Source organism: Chroicocephalus ridibundus, chromosome 7 (assembly GCF_963924245.1).
Source record: "Chroicocephalus ridibundus chromosome 7, bChrRid1.1, whole genome shotgun sequence".
NCBI classification, from domain to species: Eukaryota; Metazoa; Chordata; class Aves; order Charadriiformes; family Laridae; genus Chroicocephalus; species Chroicocephalus ridibundus.
In genome coordinates this window covers 20,985,710-21,003,928 of record NC_086290.1, presented here as the reverse complement: position 1 = coordinate 21,003,928, position 18,219 = coordinate 20,985,710, and the positions used below count along the sequence as shown (strand labels likewise).

The 18,219-nt window shown below is 41.4% G+C and overlaps 1 protein-coding gene across 1 annotated transcript in view; it reads right to left on the bottom strand.

The window, feature by feature from the left end:
* CSRNP3 (cysteine and serine rich nuclear protein 3) overlaps positions 1–15,997 on the bottom strand; it is a 114,267-nt gene extending 98,270 nt beyond the window's left edge. Inside the window, exon 1 of the mRNA XM_063341720.1 lies at positions 15,868–15,997. The gene's annotated coding sequence lies outside the window, so the exon portion shown is untranslated. The remainder of the gene's footprint in view (positions 1–15,867) is intronic.
* Positions 15,998–18,219: the final 2,222 nt, after the last annotated feature.

Below are 18,219 nucleotides of genomic sequence, written 5' to 3'. Positions count from 1 at the left end.
GCCCAGCCCTGACCCGCTCAGTACTGTTGGGCCACCCTCGGCTTCTGGCTCCTCTGCCCTTCCCAGGCCGCTGCCCGGGACAGCGCCTGAACCCGACCACCCCTTTCCAGAGCCAGCACCTGCAAAGTCTTAGCAATGCTTTCCGGCTCCAAAGTGCTATTATTGGACTAATTAATCATACATACACAGAGAAAGGGAAACTGGGTCTTTTTTGAATCCAGGTTTGTACCTGGTCCCTGCTGTGACTCAAGTGATTAGTGGGTGTGCTTATATTCGTTTGGCTATTTCAGCTTTTCTTTCTTTTTTTTTTTTTTCTTAAACTTCTCTATACTTAATACTCCTACAACATGCACTTCAATTTTTTTCTCCAGAGCTCTTATATTGGACAAAATGAAGGCTTCATCAGGAAGCAGATTCCTGCAACGACTTTCTTCACTTCTCCTTTCCCTGATTATGTCCGTTACTACTGAAATATTTGCTTCCATTTTCTCTGACTCTACAAAGAATGAAGCTGCTTTTGGCAAACCCTTTATGGAAGGATAATATGCTACAGAATCACGTCCTTCCTGAGAAAAGCTTCCAAGAAAAAAATTAGAAAGTGTATATAAATTACAACTCAGTAATCCACTCTGCCTTACCATAGAATGGTACTGATTGAGGAAATTAAAAGAACATAAGTAAATTGGAATCAGAAACAGTGAGGCTGACAGTGTCCGTTGACTAAATCCATACACCATGCCATCAGGGATGAAGGCAGTTCCTGACTTGGTTTGGTTCACTACAAACCATTCATGGATTCCAGTTCAGGTTTCACTTGCAACTCACAGCTCTTTGTAACATCCAGGCTTATCAGTCAAGATTTTTTACTTCCCACTCCAGAGTTAACAATAAGCTATGCTGGACACAAAGTTGAAAAGTGCTGCACAGACCCACTGGAGACAAGCAAAATGACACTCATATAGTACAAGTTATTTATGATGATGAAGCCATACACACTTCCACACTCAGGGATGATGGAAAAAAACATATACTGTTTATCTTAACACTTCAGACAACCCTGATTGTAAAGATCAACTGACACACTTTAGTAAATAATTAGAACCTCAAACAAATCTCTGGTATTTCATAACACACAGTGCTAAAACTAAACATGATCCTTCCCACAATATCTGCTTTCAGTCTCTTCCTTTAGCAGAGCTAATTGTTCCACTCCCCTCCCGTGGTAGGCTTTATCAGTAGTCCAGTTATCTTTCTCTTTAGGCCTTATGCGTTTTTTTTACCTTTTGTTTTGTTTTAAATAAAAAAATATTTGCAGCTGTTCTATTTTATCAGACTTTTCTCCTCTCTCACTCCTTTATTCTGTCCCATGTCTGGCCCATACTTGCTTCTTTAGTGCGCATACATTTCCTTCCTAGAACCATGAAGGATTTACTTAATTAAGGACAGGGGAGTTAAAATTCTTTAAGGCTGTATCAATACTAAAAACTGTTTGCAACAGTGTTGAAGATCAAAGAGGATCCTTGATTTGTTAAGTTCAGCATTCAGTTTTCTGGTTTTGGCCTTTATTTCACATTTGGGCGGGGGGGTGGGAACCAAACCAAACAAAGTACATAGCGAGATGAGGATGAGAGCTTATCAGTAACTGTAGTTGCTCACGGTTCACATGTATGTTCACTTCAAAGCTAGACCACTTTTTCTTTCTGCAATCCAATATATAACGTGCTGATTTCCCACCTGCTCTCATGTTCAGGATACGGGGTAGCACCTTCTGCACCTTTGCAGTGTCTTCTGAAATGCAAATCTTTGCAACTAGGAGCGAAGGAAAGGGGAATGATGGCCAGGGGGAAAAGGTACTTGTAGATTTACCTATCTCAAAGAACTCCAATTGCTGGTAAGTAACACCTCTCTTGCTCTGCGCTTGATCCACGCAGGCTTCCATATAGCGCGTGACTCCCAGCAGCTGCCTCAGGTGATGTAACTTTGTGGTAGTTGATCACATAGTCCTTCATTAGAAACCAGTTACTGTAGATCTCTTCTGTCAAGCGTGAGATCGGCTCTTACATACTGCTTAACAAAGACATAGGTGGAGCTTGGTATTTATTGGAAGCTACCGGCAGACATTTGAGACTGGTAACAGTTTATTCACAGGCTACTGACCACAGGATCAGGCATTTAAGAAAAACAGTGGCTACTGTCTGGCTCAGAGCAAAAGAGCTATCACTTCACCTATTAATTGCTGGAAGAGGTCAGATCTCCCACAGCATAATCGCTGTCATGAAAGACAGTTACCAGGACGTCAGAACAAATTGCTCACACGTCGTTTAGAAATAAAGATCTTATTCACCGTTCGTCTAGCAGGATCCAAGGAAGATACGTCACATTCCACACATTAGATCTACTACATCTCCTGAATGGAGAGAGACATTGTAACACCTTGTTGCTCAGAATCCTGTATGTCTGTGGAAAGATCCTTGAAGAGGGATGGACCAAGCTTGTAAGGCAGCAACAAGACTACCTGAATTTCACAGCCACTGCCAATTCCATGCGACAACTCAGCATCCAGTATCATTAAGAAATGGGCCAGCATGGTCTCCAAGCAAAGTAAACCCTGACAGAGAAAAAAAAGAAGAAAGCAAATGAATGAACTATGCATGACTTACTGGTGGGCACTCAGGGCTGCTGCCTGGAAAAATCCTGCATGGTTAAAAAAATGGAACCCACTGGTGTTTGATTATGAAATCCAGGCCAAGGTTTCCTTAATTTGAAGCTGATGCCACTGCAAGGAAATTACTTATGATTTATGACCCAAAAAAAAGTGGAGAATTGAGGTATCCTCACAAATGGTGGACAGATGCCATCATCTACCAGCCTTAGAAATCCCTCAAGGCACGTAGGATTCCAGTAATCTGAGGTTTAAATAGTGAGAAGCTATCAAACAGGATACGCGTGATACAGTTTCCGTGAGTCAGATATAGCAGCATATTGAAATGCAGAAGCCATACAACAAGCTATATTGGCTTCAATGCCCTACTGACTGCATTTAATGAAGCCTGAAGGGATGACTGTTCAGGTTGGAGAAGAAACTGGATAATTATGGGCGATGCACAGTGAAAACACATCACCCTATAGTTTGAAAATCAAAACTGCTTCAGGAAAGAAGAATAGGATTACTTTACCACAGCATTCATACATTTCTGCTCTTTAATAGAACCTAGAAGACTCTGCTGTCTCTGAAGCAGCTGTGCTGAACGCTGCTTGTTCCGGTGTAAAACAGCAGCAAACCAAGCCCTTTCTATACGGCACAGAAGGATGCTAGAAAGTGACCATACTGGTCAGTGGATCTGATACTTTAATACATGTTAGTTTAGGAGGAATTATTAAGGAGCTGTAAAGACTATTCTAAGATGGTGAGAGGGAAAGAAAAAAAAAGAAAGGAAAAAAAAAAAGAAAAAAAACTACACTGCTTTCTGTGCAGCTGAATGCCGAAAGCAGAGTGTGTTAGTTCCTTCCTTGGTTTTAAGAGAAACAGTACTGCAGCACCTCTGTTATAATAGGTAAGTTTTTCTTTACTCCTTGATAAACAAAACCAAGCAAAACCAAAACAAGTTCTCCTTTCCTCTTTAAAAAAAAATAAATATATATATAGCTTGTATGAAAAACACCAGAAAGCTACCTGAAAACAGTGCCATGTGGGAACAAATCTCAGAGCAAAATTGAGAAACATATTCAAGGCAGACTAATTTTCACCTCTTAGAAATGCAAGTTACATAAACTGCAACTTCCTCAGACTCCCACCCACTTACCAATATCCATTTATATTCCTTCAATCAATTCAAGAGTACAGTCATCTGCCTTCAGTGAAACCAGAAGTGGTATAATATATGACACAAAAGAAAGAAAAAGTAAGCAAAGAACTTCTGCACAAGATTATATCTACATTTCCATTAATTCCTCTGTGACTATCTTAAAAAGCAGCTTTCTAGCATGGAAATTATTTCCAGTTCTAATTATTTACATACCAACAACTAAATCAGGTAAGTTCTTCCCAAAATGAGGAATCAACTTCTCATAAATAAGTAACAGTACACAAGCCTAAAACATCAGAGTTTAAAATCAAGTTTCTTTTGAACCATAACCTAGACTTCGTGACTGAAAGGCAAAATTAAGAAAACCTGAACGAGTTACTAACAGCTTTTATTAGCTGTGAATCAAATTCTTGGTTTTTAGCCATATCCGCTCCAGTGAGGAGCATAATGCTGGCACAGCACAGTAAGAAAAAAGATGAGGCACTACCCCTTTTGGAAGGAACAGAGACGCAGACTGACAGCCAGGTCAGGGAGGAATACCACTTTTCATTGCTATGACAGGCGCCTTATGCAATCTTACTTAGTCACCACAGCTGAGTACCTGAAAGATTAATAAGGGTTCTTTCTCTTCCTGCTTATTTTGCAGGTTAGACAAGTTTCTTCTTTTATTTATATTCCTTCTTCCTCTACTAATGCACTGACTTGATGAAACCTTTAAACTGATTTTGAGTCAAGCCATTTCTGACCCAGCTGGCAATTATGCATAAAGATGCCTGAAAAAAAAATACACTTCCATGTGTCCCGGGTTGCCTGGAGATTTTAATTCTTTTATTAATAATTACTTTGATAAATACCAAAGACTATACATGGAAAGTATATTTCCTCCCCCCCCCCCCCCCCCCAACCTTTTAGGACCACGAATAAGTGATTTCATTGATGAAGGAATATTGGTCGTTAATACCTGTATTTCTGTCATGGGATCCAAGTTCCTATCCAAAAGCAAGCACGGTTTACATGGAATGCTCATGGTAACTGATTTCCACAGGTGTTGCTACTGAACCTGCATTTAAAAATGCTTGAAATTTGATTTGAGAGATCATATGTGCATGTGCATGCATTCAAACATTCTTGGAAGTTTGTTAAATAACAGATATCATAATATTTTTTCTTTTTTGACAGACTTCAGTAGTTCTTTCAGAAATCTTCATTGCAAAGAGTATTAGAACATAATAAAAAGTCCAAAAACATAAACGTGTAAAGCCGAATATTCTAAGCCTAAGCAGCTATACTGCAGTTAGTTACAAACATCTAATTCAGTCAGGAAAGGTGGAAAAACAAGAACAGGGATACTACCAAAATACATTTGCTCCAAATATTTGATGCTGACCCCACATTAGCATTGTGGGCATTTCATTTTTCAAATAACAAAATTTTAAAAATTAAAAATCAACCTAATTATACATCTGATATATTTTGCCCTGTGTGTTACCATCCTCATTTCACCTATATGCACAGTATCCTAGCTGTCTTAATTTGGTTCTTCCCTAGAACTTTCTGCTCTCTCCACCCAGCCCAGCCTCATGCATGACTCTACAGCGACCCTGCCCTCAGCCTCACATACTGGTCACGTTCGCTTAAAAGCAGCCTTATACTCAGGCACAGTTACTATTGGGAGATTGCCCAAAGTAAGTGCACGTACATTACTAGAGCGCTCACAAGGCTACACTAATATCTCAAAGTCACCCTTCTTCTGTCTCAGATTTTGGATTTTCTGCACATCCATATACCAAACAATGATCAAAGAGAAGGGACCAAATGGTGAATCTGGTGCTTAAGCACATTATACAAGCATAAAACATGTATTTCATAATTTCTGGTTTAAAAAAACCCCACATGCACATTTCTACCAATACAAGTACTACACTTTTAAGAACACTTGCGCAAAATTTAATTCCAGAAGCCTTTAAAGGAGTTCCTCCTTTACCTTATGCATACCTTTAAGAAAGTACTGTTGCTATTGATCGTAGTCACTGTTTTTCCCCAGTGCTGCTGATGCACAGCTCACCAAAACAGACAGGGAAAGAGACCATCTGAGGAAATTGTGTCCAGTCCATAAGGACATGTAACTAACTAGTACTGACCAGCCTTTCAATACTACTGCTTTCTGGGAGCCATTCTTTCACCTGTTCCATTTACGGTTTTTCTAGTACGTATTTTTTTTTTTAAACCATAATTGGCTCTTTAAGGTAAAATTCACCATTGTACATGCAGCAAACATTAAAGATCTTAATCTTAAGAGATGACCAGTACAACATTAAATTGAGCTAAGTAAACAAATGTAAAGCTTGTATGCAGCAAAGCTGTTAAAAAAAAAAAAAAAAGGAGGGGAAAGGCCCTAAAAAGATCAATTGCCTTTTCAGAAATTCAGAAATCCAGTGGGTGCCCAATTTGTCATGCTCCTTGCAACAAGAAAGGTCATTATTTACCTTTTTGCTCTGTCATAGCTAAGGTGGAGTTCAAAACATCAATGCATAGCTTTGCTGATAAATTAAATTGCACTCATTCCCCAAGTGACGTGAACTTCAGCCGCAACAAAGAAAACAGCGTTCTGCAAACAATCCACCTGTGTCTTCACATACAGATTTGCAAATGAGTTTTAGAAGACAACACTCACTTGGAAGGGAACAGAGACTAGTCCCTATTTTGGAAACAATCTTGTGAACAAGAAAGCCCAGATAGCCTTCCGCATGACTGAATGACCCAATATTAGGTTAGAGAGTTATACCCCTTTTTGTCCAGTATCACACAAAAGAAAAGACAGACCCCAGCTTCGCACTATCTTCCCCAAATTATTTTATAGCTTGTCAATTATGGTACATTTCTGGAAGATGCAAGTGTGGATTTGAACACTTTCAGGCTGAAGAAAGAACAGTAATCAAGTCTCTCACTTTCTCGGGTGTGAGAGTGCCCACTACACTCAGACAACTACAACAGACAGTACAGTACATGTCTATCATTGGTAAAAGAGAAAATCCTATTACGTTAAAGAGTCCACCCATAGAAGAGGGATCAGTGCTTTGGATTTTCAGTGCACACAGCTGCCTATATCCTAAAGAAGCTCAGAAATTCAGACTTCCTACTGCGCTAGTATGTCCATTTCAGCAAGGTGGAAACCCCACTGAAATGCAAGATGACTGAATTTCTCTTTGCAAATGCACAAGCTCTATTTTCTGTGCTAAAAACACAGTATGTATTACTTTAAAAGTTGCAGCTTCAGAGAACCATCAAATTGATTTCCTGAGTTGCAAATGCCTTTTTAATCACCTTCAGTACAGCAGTAGGCCTGCAAGAAAATGCCTAGCAGAATCCCAAACTTCAAAGGAACCATACCAACAGAATGTCACGGTTGGCAATGAAAAGCAGGACAGTAGAAAGAAAGCACCAGGAATTATTTTCAACAAATTTCTCAAGACATGTCAAACAAGTCCTACCATATCTCATATTGACCTTCTTATACAAGCTCAAACAGAATTTGTCTTAAAATCTGGCCAGGCAAATAGCTGTGTCCCATCATGAGAGATGCAGTCCTTAAATGTCACTGCATGATGTAACTGGAGGGACAACGGGGTGGAAGAAATATGCCGTTGTCTGATGATCAGATAGTTTCTATCTGACAGTTACATGGTATGAATAAACAAAAGGTTGAATAAACAAAGATGGCACCAAAGATACACTTACACAGCTACAACAATAGGGAAAATACTGAAGGTATTGAACAATCACATCAGTATTTCTGCTACATACTGAATATGTAGCAATATAGTGTTAAGCATGAGTGAAAAAATGTGATTTGTAACCAAACTAACTTCTATTATGCATTAGCATTAGTATTAACACTTCCCCTAGGGTACCAGGGAATAGTGCTCCAAAAGGCCTCATTTGTAAAGAAATTAGATATAAGAGGGTAACATGTGAACATTTTTACCAGTCACCAAGTGGTGTGGGTTAAAATATTATAGGAAAAGTTCAGTATAAACTGGAAGATAAAGGAAAGCCATTTCAAGTATTTGCATTTATCAAGTTAATTACTATTTTTTTCAATTTTAACCTACTAATGTACAGTTCTCACCTAGTACTTTCACACACAAGCCAGAAAAAAACCATTTTGCAACAATTTAAAATTCTAGATGAATACTGACCACTATGCAGATTGACAAGATGCGTTCCCTAATTATCTATCAATAAAACTAGGCTAAGTATTAAGAATTTAAATCTGCCTTAAAATAGAAAAGAAAATCTAATATTGAGATGCAAGTAATATAAGATATTCTAATAAGCATGATATTTCATTCTAGTGACATGATACGGCAAGAGAATAAAAAGGTTTTCTTACAGAAAACCTGGCAATTTTAGCTACATTCATGCGGTTTTCCTCCACTTTGACTGACATTTACAGACTTGATCTTTTACACCCCTAAGGAAAACAATAGTTTTGCAAATAATTAAGTGAATGTGTTTGTGTTACAGACAATGTATCACTATGAAAACTGCAATTTTTCCATATCTTAATAGAAATTTTAGTCACATCCAGGATCAGCAGCTGTATCACATGGGGTGTTTGATCAGTAATACACCAGATATTGACAAGAAAGCTAGATAATGATTAACACAGGAGCTATTCTAAGACTTTAAATTAACTTTATTAAGCATAAAACTTCTTGTGTTTTTTAAATCAGCATTTTTATCAGACTGCTCCTAAAAACAAGACTGGATTAATGAATTTTAATCATTAGTTATTCCTAAATTTAACCCACACTACATCCTGGAGACAACAGTAGGAATCTTCTTTAGAATCCCTGTTCATAAGGGAGATACCACAATCATCAAAGAACTTCTCAGTGAGAACCTCAGTTCAGTGCGATCGTGCACTGACACCTAGTGAATACTTGCAGTTAAGAAATCCTGTTGCTTATCTTCTCATTGCCCATGCAGGACCAATGGTACCAATACATAAACGTTGACAAGATGTTTCCCATATGGACTATGTTTCCGTTCTTCTAATTAGAGAGACATTAGGATGTGCAGTATTGCTTGTACACAAGCACGAGAACACACATACAGTATGCAGTATTGGATCTGCTCGAAAAACGTGTATGTCCCTGTAAAGGAGTCACTACCTCGTTTCATTTTTCATCCATAATGGCAGCCTAGTGACTAGTGCACAGAATGTCAATGAGACCAGAACGACAAGTTCCTAGAGACGAGACGTATTTTGGAAACCTCCATCTCCACTCAGGGAATCAGCTGGCTCCACGCGCAGCACAACTGTTTTGTTTCCATTATGTAGCAGATGGTGATGGAGATGATCTGAAAAGCCCTTAAATGTGAAGGGCACATGCTGAGGAGCAGTGGAGACTGCAACCAGAGGATTTATAGCTGAGAACAATCTGGGGTCAGATTATGTCACCACACTGTCACTCCTCCTAATAAGGCTCAACAGCGACGCAGAAGCAAGCTGTTTGACCTATTCATCCAGCTTCATGCAGAATCACCAGCCCCACATCTTTGCCATACACAATGGAAAATATCTGACATTGCAACTCACGACTCTTCGTATTCTTTAATTGCATTTAAGGGAACCCTTCTCCTAAACTTTGCCCGTTTCTCAAGCATAAAGCCCAAGCTAGCAACTCTCTTTTCTCTTGAATTTTCAGGGAGCACTGGACCAATTATTCAGTGAAAAACTGCACTGCCTAGTATTACAAGCAAAGCCAGAAAAACAAATATCAAAATAAACCTTCAATCTCCTACAAATGGCTTGAGGTTGTGTTGGGAGGCAGGGGAGGAGGTGGTACGCAACACACTGCCAGATGCTATCAGCCGCTGTAAATCTTTGCAGACCCTCGTTCAGAATTCCAATTTTCATAGCCCACCTTTCTTGAATTCACAAACATAAGGATGCCCCAAAATCACATACAGCATTCTGAATGATATGCTACTGCAGGCTATAAGCTTTTTTTCAATGTTAGCACTGAACCAATTCCAAAGTTGTTTTTCATGAGAAGGGTGACACAGAGGCCTAAACTACATGCACCTACCACGTTCAATCCATCTCCTAGAAGGCCACCGGGGGTAGGGTGAGGGGGGGCAATAAAAATTTGTAATTTCAGAGCTTCTAGCTTCACTTGAAAAAAATGATACTGTTGCATACTTCAGTGCATCCAGGTTATTCATGCCTGGGCATAGGTGTGAAGCTCAATTTCTCTCTCATGTAGCCGTAAGTTATTTTGTCACAGCTGTGACATACATGGGTGACAGCACTAGTGAAAAATCTTTTACAACTGGGTATTTGGATGAAGTTATTGCCTAAATAGTACATTGCCCTACTCCTGTACAATACTTCTCTAGCAGTTTCATTTTCATGATTCCGTAATAATCCTACATGTGTGTGGTGTCAGTGGCAGGGGGAGACAGAGGTCTCCCAGCCCAAATCACAGAAGACCAGTAGGCCACTGGCAGCAGACTTTACTTTCCAAATTCATTTTTAATGCATCTCTAAATTGCCTTTCAGATGTCATGAAGATATCTTTCCTAGTTGTACTACTCAGAGGCTTTTACAAGACAAACAGCAATTGCCTATGTTGTTTGTTTCAGTAACTACATCATTCCCATTTCCTTTTTTAGCAGTTTAAAAACAAACAAAACTAACAAAAAAAAATCAAACCTCCACACCCCCCTGGTGTGAAGGGAAATCAAAAAACCTGAACTGGCCTATTTTTTTTGAATGAGTGCTCAAAAGAAAAACAAAAACAACACCACAGAAGACCTATCTAATTTAGAAAAAATGACCCATGCCCTAAGCATAGCTTCTGTATCAAGGTTTCTCCTATAAGTATTTGGTTCAGGATACATCCCAAACATCCCATACCACCCCTGTATTCATCTGAGAAGGTGAGGGAGACACACACACACACACACACACACACACCCACCCACCCACCCAAGATTATTGCACTGTTAACAAATTCTAGTTTGTGAATCAGATACAGTATTTTGAGATTCTTTATTAGAATTTGAGATTCATTAGCAGAAGCAAATGCAAACCCTGAGCAACTTTAACTCTCATTACTTTCTAGACGCATATACAATGTTCACAAATATATACACATACAAACTTATATCCATATACGATGGCCTTCTGTTTGTCAAAAATCCAACTGGAAGATGACACATTTTCCATGCTATCGCTCCAGTAAGCCTTCAGAAATTTTCCACCATCTCATACTATGTCAAAAATTAGAACTGGTCACTGTATTCTTGTCAAATAGGAATTCACATTTACATGTAATCTTACGGGCAAAACACAGATTATTAAGAGGAGGGACGGGAAGGGGGGCCAGCAGGGTGCCTGTTCAGCTTTCACGGATCAAAGTTTCTTCTGTAATAAAGAAAATTTAACACCCCTCAAACCATATACAGCATTCTGCTTTGCAGCTGAAAAATCCTTGTTGCCATGGGAACTGCAAAAAAAGCCAGTCATGACATAGCAAGGCTATAACAGAAACATGTCTGCTGGGAAATTACCAGTAATCCAGGTTTTCATATCAAAAATGCTTGGGTATTTTCAACCTGAAAACAAAACGCTTCCTCAAATCTTACTTCCAAACTCTCCTTCCACAAATATTTTTGCAAATTTCCACTAAAACCTGCTCACATATATATACTGTTTATACAAAATAAAGTAAGCCAATTAGTGTTTAAAATGTACTACATACAATGCAAGAATACCGACTCATATATATATATATGTCTTTTCCAGATATACTTGGTACAAAGTGCACACTAATGATCTACACTGCTCAGTCCATCTACATATAGGACAAAAAACAGATTTAAAAAAAAACCAAAACAAAACGAAAGAGACTACAGCACTTGATGAGAAGCACACAAATAAAAGAATATTGCATACGTCAGACTGTATAAAGCAAGATTTATAATGCAGTTGTTTAAAACAATATTTCAAGGTTAGTTATACAGGCAGTTTGCCCTTTGTATCTGTGTTTTCACCAGGTAACAAAAATTAATGTTTGATTACCAAAATAGAGTATCAAGGCTTTTGAGAAGGCAGTTGTCACTTCAAAGCAAAGTGAAAAAATCAGTGTCAAACCTGGAGCCATGCGATTCCCACTTGAACACAAACAGTTCCCAGAAGCGTGAACAAAGAAAACCAACACGCTGATCAAAGGATCCATGTAATAACACGGAATTCATACTATCAAACATACCCTTTTCAGAGCCCCATTATAATCTTACAGAAGTGCTAGATTTACATGGATATGATATAAAATGTCTCGAGAACACCACATGAAAAGTACTACATAGAAATGCTATTAAAATGATGTGACCTCTAGGCCATAAGCTGATTGGTAACACAACAATGAAGTTGGGAAGAACCCTGGAGAAGACAGTTTTGCAGAACAGTATCTACAAAAACTGCTTTTGCACATCAATGCAGACTCAATATATATTTTAAACACATTTTTCTTTAACATTAAAACTACTTAAGTATCAGATTATGACAAACTACTTTAAAAAGAAACCTTGGAAACTAAGTACAAGTCTTATCTGCAGACTGGTTTATGGTTCCAGATGGCTCTGCGGAACCGTAAATTAGGAAATACATTCTTTTTTTATCTGTTCTTAAATACATACTTTCTTATCTGTTCTAACGACACTTGCTTATCAGACAGCACATCACACAGAACATAGTACCATGGAAACCAATTAGTTTTGATTAACTCTTCATTTCATCACCCTCCCCGGAGCACAGATCGGGGCAGCTACCTACAAGTTAGCAACGCCCACACTCTTTTCTGAGCCAGCCTGCACACCCTGGCAGAGGACTGCACAGGTCCCGTGAAATGCTTTGGCAAATCATCCAATAACTGAGGATACTCAGAGTAGAGGACGGCACTTTCAGTGGAGAGCGTACTCACCTGGGAAATGCAACAGGCTTTTCTTTTTTTACCTGTCAAAGCCACACAGTAAACAGGACGATGGTAGCTGAAGGGTGTGTGGTGCATATGATACCTGGATCCTTATTATGGCTTGCAAAAATTGCGAATGTATTTAAATTGGGCTCAAGAAGTCAAGCAATTTACAACAACAAAGTGAACCAGTTAAGCGTGCAGTACTTTTAAAGGTAAAATTGTATATTCATAATAGTGTGGCAGGATTCATTTGTCAAGTTTTTAAAATTAGCAAAGATATAAGTGTCTCATCCTCAGAGGCGACTAGTGAGGAAAAAGGGCTCTGGAGTAAGAAAGTAACTAATATAAACAACAAAGTATACTACAAATAGTAAAAAACACAGGAAAATACTTTATCTCCTAGATCATTTTGTCTGCATATATCAGTCTTTCACTTAGCACTGCATCTATCTGATGAGTCACTATTTCAGTAATACGGACGCTCTGCATTTCTCAGGTTCACATAAACATTAGGCACATGTCTTCGCTGCCAGGGACATCCAGCTCCCTTTTTCCTCTGGCCCACAGTTTCTCTAAATTAGTCACCATCAATCACCTGTAGAAGAGTCCCCCATTTCTGTTCAGAGAAGAAACCAAACCACAGTTCAGCCCCATTCACCCCTCTCTCCACTTGGAACAAGCAGATCAATGTATTACATCAGTGCCGTAACACCTGTCTGTGGTTAAGGGAGCCGATGCTTCCAGTACTGTACAATCAGTGTGACAAATACCAAACCAGGCTGTATTCTGATCTGTACCCTCCCTACAAGGCCATTTGTTTCCAAAGTACAACAGTTTACAATAGCGGATTTGTGTTGTAACAACACAATTACAACCTCCTGCAGTTGCTTATTGCTTATTTCTCCCCGAGCTGTTGATATGCAATCAAAAAGGCAGAAAATAATTTTAAATTGTCATTACAGCAACCTAATAGGATCCGAAAATCTAAACAGTAAGGCACAAGACCTAACAATGATAAATTGACAGTAACATAACATTGCATGCTGCCAACACTTCTTAGTCTACTATGCCAGTAAGGGTCCCCACAGAATGAAGAAGCCAGCCTACGTTTGAGTGCTTTATATTCCAGAAATCTGAGACTACCGAACTCAAGTTACAAACAGGTTTCTCTAGGGTCAACCAAACTTATGTACTGCAAAGTTCTATTTATTTCTTGATAAAAGCTAGATAGATCTAAAGAGCTCCATCTAAGATATCTAAGAACATTTTAAAATAAAGGATGCTTAGCCACAAACAAACATAAATAGAAACAAACTCCGTGAGTTCTCTGGTTTTCCTGCTCTTTATTGCATTCTCTGTCTTAAACAAATGACAGACGAGATTTTAAGTGACTCGCCCTCAACTAGTGAGGTATCTTGCTGAGCTAGCCTGTACTATGCTTCATACAATAAACACAAAAATAACATACTAAAACAAAAAACAGTGAAGAACAGGCATACAGAAAGGGCAGAGCTTTCCTTATATTCAGTTTTTAAAAGTGGTATTTTAGAGACCACAATTACTATAGCTTGCTTTCTTCTGGCAAGTACAGAAGCCATCCTGGAGTCACCCTAGGGTATGATGCCACTCCAGCAGTTTTGTCCCTGTGCCTTGTCTTTGCCACTTCCCAGAGTAAATATACTAAAATTTAAAAACTTCTTAGAGCTTTATTTTTTTCCACACATACTATTTCTATTTCTCCAATTTGCACACTGATGAAACAAAGGCAACCAATGTGGATACGCAGTCAGTTGAGGTGGACTGTAGTTAACAAATCCAGTAAAACGCATCCTCATTCAGAACGCTGCAAAATGAGGTGGGCGCAATTCACCGGTACGAGTAAACGAACACGGGAAACTGAGCATGGCTTTCATCCTGAAGCAACCTGTTTATTCTTTAGCTTTACTGGTCTGTGCCAGCCACTACCCCTGCCCAACAGTTTGTCCTTCCTGCCTACTTAGACCAGAAGTCAGGCAAAGAAAGACCCGCTGGTATCTGTTGCTCCAGAGTTAGCTGCGCTAAGCAGATTCAGAACGTAGTTTCTCCCACAGGACTAGCGCGGTCTTGCAGCAGCACAGGATTTATCCAGAACCACAAGAGTACACAGAAACCCCGTGAAACGTTTCCTATTTATTCCACTACCCCAGCGGAGGACCCTGGCTACACGGGCTATCACCAGCCTCCCTCACCCCACTCTGCCTCCACCCGTGTGGGCAGCCTCGGACACCAGCGCTCCCATTCCCCACTCTGGCCAGCACGGCCGCCCCACTTCCACCGAGGGGCTCCGAGCCGCAGCTGGGGGCGAAGGTGCTGGGGCACCTGGGGAGCCCCAAAGGGGTGCCACCTCGCCTCACCCCTGTACACCTCGGTGTCAGAAACACCAGGGAGGGCAGTTTTATAGGCCAGGATCCAGTAAAACTTTGATTTGCAGATAACTGCTCTCTTTCTCTGTGTAACTTAAAACCCGTCGTACTAGCGGAGTTTGTTCTCTTCCTCACTCCTGGGCTAAGAACGGCTGCACCTTCGCCCCACAGCCTCCTCTGCGGTCAGGAGCACCCAACGCGCCTACCGCTCCTCACCTGAGGAACCGGCATTTCGGCTAACGCTGCCACCGCCCGGGTTAACCAGACCTGCCCCGGCCCTTATGAATAACGCGAGTAACGGGAACGCCGGGCCCCCGCCCTCCATCGCCAGCGAAGGGCCTCGCGAGTGGCGGGGCTGGCCGGCACCGAGCGGCTCCCGAAGGCCGCCGCCTCCCCCGCGCCGCCCTCACCTGCCGCCGGGCCGGGGCCGCCGCCTCCCCGGGCCGCCCCCAGTAGCCGTTGGGCCGGGGCCGCCGCTCTCCACCTCCCCTCGCCAGCCGTCGGGCCCGGGCCGCCGCTCGCCGCCTGCTCGGGCCGCTCGCCGACGTGCCGCGCGGCCCCCGCCTCCCGCCCGGAGCTCGCTGGCCGCCCCGGGGAACCGGCAGCCCTCGGTCCGCCGCCGGCCCGCCTCGCCCGCCTCCGGCCCGCCTTTCCCCGCGCCCCCCTTACCTGTCCCCGGCGGCTGCAGAGGCGGGCGGGTCCCGAGGCCCCCCGATGGCGGCCGGGCTCGGAGCGGGCCCCCGCTACCTGCCCGCCCGGGAGACAGCCCCCACCCGCCGCTCCATGCCGCGCCGCGCCCGCCGTCCGAGCGGAGGATGGGGCGGCGCTGGCCGAGGCGCAGGGCGCGGAGCGGTCGGGGAGCGGCGCTGCGCCGCGTTCCGGCGGGCGGCGAAGAGCTTGGCGGCCACCGGCCGGTGGAGGCCGGTCGCCTCAGCAGCGGCTCCCCGCCCTGAGCTCGGGGCCTTGGAGAGGCCGCAAAGGGGGCCCGGCGACACCCGGCCTCCCGGAGCGCTCGCAGCAGGGGAAAGGCTAAAGCGGCTACTGGGACCCCCGTTGCTGGCGGAGCTCAGTCCGGCCCCCAGCGCCGCGGGGGGGAGCGGGGTCCCTCTGTGACCCAGTGGGTAAAACGGGGGGCACTACCCTGGTGAATAAACCTGCGCGTAACGGGGTGTCAGTGGGTAGCAGGTGTTTTTAGTAAACCTACGGATATGTAGAACAAAAAAAGGAAAGGGGGGGGGAGTGAGCAAGCAAAAACATACCTTCTTGTCTGTTTTGAGGTATTTAGATATTTTTTTTTGTACTAGTCTTCTGTTAAGTATAAATCCCTGCAAGAAGCATTTTGATTATTTTCTGAATGGTCTAATTTATACAAATAAGTGTATCTGCATGTTCTGTAATACTTTGCCCTCTACAAAACCCACCAACCGGCCATATCTTTGGTCCTTAAATTACAGAATTTCACATTCTCTCACCTCTTCCTATCTTGGCCCAGACAACTGTCTTTTCATAGACAGAGGTCAAAAAAAATCTAATTGCAACGCTGCAGCATAAGACCTTGCTACATTAGTATACCAATACTCGTTTTTGGAGTAAACGAACGCTTAGTTGTTGAAAACTGTAGAGAAGGGATGAAGGGCACCATCCTAGTGCTCCATTTGGAAGTGTTTCTGTAGGTCTGGGGTCCGCACCCAAAGCTCGGACCTACAAATCACAGACATGATTGGGTACGTCTGGTTTTCCTGATACTCTACAGAGATATATGTCAGCACATCTATAATGATTATTAGTTTGTGCATGTTTTTCTTAGCTTTTAATTTGTTCAGTGTATCCAACTTTCAAGGCATTACTTTACGTATACAACAGAGAAAATTTCTAGAAATAGCACTCAAATGTGATTGCCACCTAAAAATCTGGCTCTACTGCTTTCAGCGTCGCAAATGCTGTTTTATTCAGAAGCCATTTTAGCATGTTTTACAGGATCAGAGATGATTTTGCAACAATGTACATGAAATCCCATTGTAATGCACTGAGAAGATAGTCACATGTCACAGTCAAAAGAAAGCCTAATGACAATTTCTTGTCCCTCAGTTTTTCAGGAAACTGCTTTATGTCTCAAAGCATAGGAAACCCTGCTAGGGGAAAAAGAAATACTTTGATACCAGGCATTTTTTTCAGCTTACTTTCCAAGCAACTCATGAGGGATTCTGTAAAGTGGAGATAGATTGGGTCATTTGCATGACAAGACTGACACAATAAATAATTATTTATATTATTTCTCCCAAAATTCTTCTCGGTTCCACCAGCCACTTGCAATGCCTGTTCTACACCTACCTCCTGTATTCTGGCATCACCCCTTCCATGGGCAGGCACGCATCACTCGATGTGTGTGCCAGCTCCCTCACAGTGAAAAGTACGGTATGTAAATTCACCAGAGAAGTTTAAAATTATAGTATTTTTCACATTACAATTGCATTCAGCACCCTAAGATTAAAAAAACCCCCTATGAGTTTGATGCTTTACCAAAGCTTCCAGCAAAGTTTCTGCTGACTTCTACCCCTCATGTCTTAAAGCAAAATAATGTCATAAATATTTCACAAATTATGTAGCAAATAAAATTTTTCTTATAACACATAGATAATCTTCACTTCAAATGTAAAATATCATTGAAATTATTCATACTGTTTTGCAGCCTTGATAGCTAGGGTTTTTTTAACATCTGTTTTTCTTATTGTCTCAGAATACCTGACATGAAAAAGGGGCTTAAGCATCATGTACGCATAAACATTATCCTACTGTAGATAGTTTTAAATAGGATTAATAAGAGCGTGAGTGCAAATAATATAAAGGATCTTTCCGAAAGCATGTGCTTCATTTTTTTACTTTTTACAAATCTATTATTATAACGAGTTTTACTCACTACTCCTGATTTCTAACACTTTATATATTCCTATTTTATTTTCATAGCACCTCTTGATAGCCAGCAGTTTTTAGTGATGAAAACAAAGACAAAGAACAATTAAA